Source organism: Silene latifolia, chromosome 1 (assembly GCF_048544455.1).
Source record: "Silene latifolia isolate original U9 population chromosome 1, ASM4854445v1, whole genome shotgun sequence".
NCBI classification, from domain to species: domain Eukaryota; kingdom Viridiplantae; phylum Streptophyta; class Magnoliopsida; order Caryophyllales; family Caryophyllaceae; genus Silene; species Silene latifolia.
In genome coordinates, this window is record NC_133526.1 from 91,549,590 (window position 1) to 91,554,659 (window position 5,070).

Consider the following 5,070-nt stretch of genomic DNA (forward strand, 5'->3'; position numbering starts at 1 on the left):
GTCCACTTATGTATCACACGCTCTACACAAAAATATCACGATTTTGTTTTATGAGTAATTTTTTTTTTAAGTCTAATCTGTGATATTGTTTAGTATAACCTGTGATATTTTATCTGAGTCCGTGAGTCCAGCAAAAGAGTATCACAAGTTATAGAAAACAATATCACGCCTTACAATAAACAATACCACTGATTGTGCTAAACAATATCACGGGTTATACTATACAATATCACACCACTGAACTTAACTCCCACTTTCAACATCTTCTGTCATTTTATAGGTTTTGACAGTTTGAGATCTGTTTGCCACCGTCTCCAATTGACGCATCTGATTATTTGCCAAGTCCTTGTGCACTAGTTGGCCCACCTAGAACAGGATTGTTAGCATTTGCATTAACTGTCATCTGATTATTCCGAGCTTTTTGGCCAATCGGTATTTGAAACCCCATATTTCTTGTAACACAGTTACAAATGCCATTATCTGATCATATTCCCCCACCAATGTGGTTATACTAAATAAATTGAAGCATATAGTTGGTTGGTCAAAGTAGCCAAAGTCTCAATGAGTCATTAAGACTAGAGCTCTCTGAATGCCACATCTATTTTGGCTTGATTAAATCCTATTAACTTGTCTGCATATTCTCCTTTTGATGCTAACGTTGGATGTAGAAAATGTCTATGACTCTACGTTATTTGCATCTCTCTGGGGGTGCAACATATCGCTCTTCTAAATTCTAATCACTGGGAAAAAAAAAATTCAAAAATCAGGTTAATTGGAAAATAGTTTTGTCTGAAAAGCAGTTGAATCGATATTATGTCGCAAAGTTATTGTGTAAATTCCATCTAACATAATTGCTCTAGTAAGATAAAAGTAAAAACAATTTAACCAGTTACTTGCTCTCTAAATATTTTAACCAGTTACTTGCTTTTCCACACGATTGCAGCCTTGTAGGCATTTTTTGTGTTGTTTTTTGTAGCCGTGTGTGTTATTCAATTCGTGATATTCTTGTGTACAGTGTGTGATACATAAGTGGACTCATGAGACTCAAAAATATAGGTGGACTCACCGGATCTTACCTCTATACATACATATATATATATATATATATATATACATACATACATACATACATACATATATATATATATATATATATATATATATATATATATATATATATATATATATATATATATATATATATATACTCAAACAACAAGAACTCCTCTTCCATATTTCTAATATGTCATGTTATAAATCAACGATCATGCCATTCACATATTCAACCAACAACATATACAATCATATCATCATCTTCCTTCACTACATATCTCATATTCTCCACATACATGCATCCACCGATTCATACAACACATTACTATATAAATACTCCACACAAGATAAACACATAGCGATCCCGACACACACCCCATGGTGACCGATTCAAAGTTGTAAGGCGAGTTTGCGACTTTAGGACGTCTCCCAAGTCTTTGCATTAGCTCCTACAACTCCTACCCGAGTTCATTTTAGTTTGACTCCCTATGTTCATTAGGTTCATTGGTTACAGGTTTTAAGATCGTCGCTCTGATACAACTTTGTGACACCCCTATACTCCAAGTGCCTTACCAGGACCACTTAAGGTATGAGAACGCCACCATCTCGGTTACCCGAGGCAATGATAATCAAATAGACAATAACGAAACATAGTTAAATGATAATAACGTTTAAGTGATACAACCAAACCCCAAAACTGTTAAAAGGAAATACAAATGTTCTCAAAATCCAAAGACTAAACAACTAGATCAAGACACAGCGGAAGACTCTACGGCCGGTAGTGACTCCATCCCAGCTATCCCTCGCATAAGCCATCATACCTGCTCAATAACTGCTCACCATCCCGGAATGGATCACCATAGTTTTTAAAACATTTAAACGGGGCCAGTACTGATTACATAAAAACAATAGCCACAATGAAACAGTATCACAAACAGCTCAAACCAATCTCCATAACTCCGTCTCCAACTCCACACATCTGATTACACATTAAAGTGTATAGCCCTGCCAGAGTACCCATCGCAACAAGTACTCCTCGCCGCCAGTGGGGGACCACAACCGTTCCCACCTAAGCCCCGCTCATCTCAATCGAGCGATAAACCCATGTTCATTAAGGTGCACATCCCTCTTGTGACGGGAAACACAAGGGGCGAATCAAGGGCATGAAGCCACTCCCACAAGTGCCTCCACTCAGCCAGGGACGCATCCCGAAGATCACAGACAGTTACACAACCAATCAACAATATACTAACATCAACCACCAAAACAAACCAATATTATAATTAATCAACAATTACAACAACAATCACCAACACATTATATAGCCAATACTGAGTAGGGAAACCCTACCTGGAAAGCAAACACCACAGACGGACTAGCAGCTAATCAAAATCTTTCCTCAACGAATCCTCTTCCTATCACATGCATACATACAATTACTATCACAATCATACAAATCACCCAAAACCCCCAACAATACCCAATTAGGGTTTTAAATAAACTCAACGAAACCCAACATAAATTATACAAGGAACTTACCCTCGACACGACGATCGCAACGATGTAAAGAACAAGATGATCCGACGAACGTAGCTTAGGAATTTGCCAACAATGTGAGAGAAGCAAAGCACGTAACCTCTAATCGTCAGTTGAAAAGTTTATGATGTTGAAAAAGTGTTTAAGAAATAATAACAAACCCTTTTATATTAATCTCGCATCATTAACAAAACCCGTCAAATTCAGCCCGTAAAACACACTTACTCGATCGAGTGCCCTTTACTCGATTGAGTCCCCAACATACTCGATCGAGTACGCTATAAGCAGACTACTGTTTTACGTAAAAAGCTACTTACTCGACAGAGTAAGCCCCACTCGATAGAGTACCCATAGACACATAAAACCGTAGTATTACAGATCTTCCTCCGATCTTTGACTTGTTTGTTGTACGGGAGGAAGGATGTGAGTAATCTTAACTCATACGAGGTGATGTTGTTGATCTCTTACCTTAACCCCACCTGGGAAAAGCGCTTTGCTTATAGTGCCTCTGCGATAGTGTGTGCTAATTTAGCTTTGATGGCTAGTTCTTTGACTCGCCATATCAGTTGCGGCGCTATCGCCACCCGTCTAGCTGAGAGGTTGACCAACTTTGAGGCTTCACCGGCTCTCAAACCTATGTGTCCAGTTGTACTGACCTTGGATAAAGACTACTTCATTCATCAGAAGTAATTGCGGCTATTGGAGGATGGAAGTTTGGCTTGGAGGGTGCGGGGTAGGAGCTGGATGAGAGTGCCTGACACAGACCATCTTATTGTGACTGAGCCGTTGGCAGAGCCTGCCCCTGATAGTGCGGAGGCTAACCTTCCCGATCAGACATACTTGATCATAGATGACCTTCTCGAGGAGATGCCAGAGCCGTTTGGGGGAGGCCATGTTAGGAGGGAGGACCAGGTGCCTAGGGAGGGTAGAGGACCCCAGAGAGCTAGAGAGGTTGTTGAGGAGTCTCAGTTTATGCAGCAAGGACCGCCTGAGTACCAGTACCCTGGTTACCCGGCTTTCTTTAGCCCCCAGATGTAGGTGAACGAGTTCACGGAGAGGGTGTCAAACGCTTTGGTGCTCCAAAACCTCCATGAGATGGCTTATGTTCAGGGTATGAGGACCAACTTGGCTCAACCGGTATGGTGACGCGGTGTTGGGAACAATAGTGGTGTGTTTCACTCTTACGAGGTGGATCCGGCTACATGGGGAGCCCCTACGAGTTACCCTTACGGATACCTTAAACCGTGGAGGAACGGAGCAGACCCAGGGACAGGAGCTGCTACCGGAGGAGGGTTTGGAGGAGGCACATCAAGAGCTGGCACTTCAGGAGCTGGAGGTGATGAGGAGATGAAGGAGGATCGTGGCGGTGACCTTGAGTGACCGTTCTTTGTTTTCATGCTTGTTTTAGTGGACTTGTGTCGAATTGTTATCTTATTTTTGCGGTATTGGATTTTTAATTGGTTATGTAATCGGCCATAAGGTCATACTCATGTTTGGATTGTTAAACCTTGTGTGTGCAGGAGCAATGATGTCGGGAATAGAATCCCGAAACCTTACATATTTCTTGGTTTGATGTGGCACAAGAGAGTATTCTGATCTGGAGATACTCGATCGAGTACCTTCAACTCGATCGAGTACCATGTATGTTGCGTTTTACCGAGCATTCTGACCTGCACATACTCAATCGAGTACCTTACTCTGTACTCGATCGAGTACGCCTGACTCGATCGAGTGCCCCTACATGTACATAGATACCGTTTTTCTCGTTTGAACATGGGACCATGGTGTATTTTGTTGAGCCATATATCATTTTAGGATCACTAATATTTACCGTTGTGCTTTATATTCGTGTATGAGTTGTATCAAGGAAGTATACAGTAATTGTCGTTCTATATGGTTGCTCAGTTTATTTAATCGTTTGGCGATCATTTCGGGATGGATTATGTTGACACTGTGTTGACCGCAATGATAGCATGGTATTACACAGGCAAATTACTTTTAAATTTCCATGTATAGCGAGTAGTAATTGCTGGGCCTGACAGATTCATTTTTGTGTTGTTAATTTTCATCTTATATGTTCATATGAATAGATGTTAGTTTTTTAATGTCAAAAGGATAGGTTGTGATTTCGTTTTGTCATGATATAACTTATCTTAAAGGTGAACTTCGGGGACGAAGTTTCCTTTAAGGGGAAAAGAGTAATGTCGCGTGTGAAAATGTCCAAAAATGTCGTCTTTTCAGTAATTTATTAGTAATTTATTTGTCATTCCTTTTAAAGTAATCCAAATGTTGTTTAAACGATTTAATCATTTTTGGAGTAATTTAATTGTTGCATTGTTATGAAGATATGAATTATGTTGAGTAATTTAATTGTGTTGAATTTGTATGGTGTTGTATGGTGTTGAATTCGCTTGGTGAAGTGGAAGCAATAGTTTGTATCTGTGTATCTTTTCCGTTGTTAACATTTGGATGATGACTCGT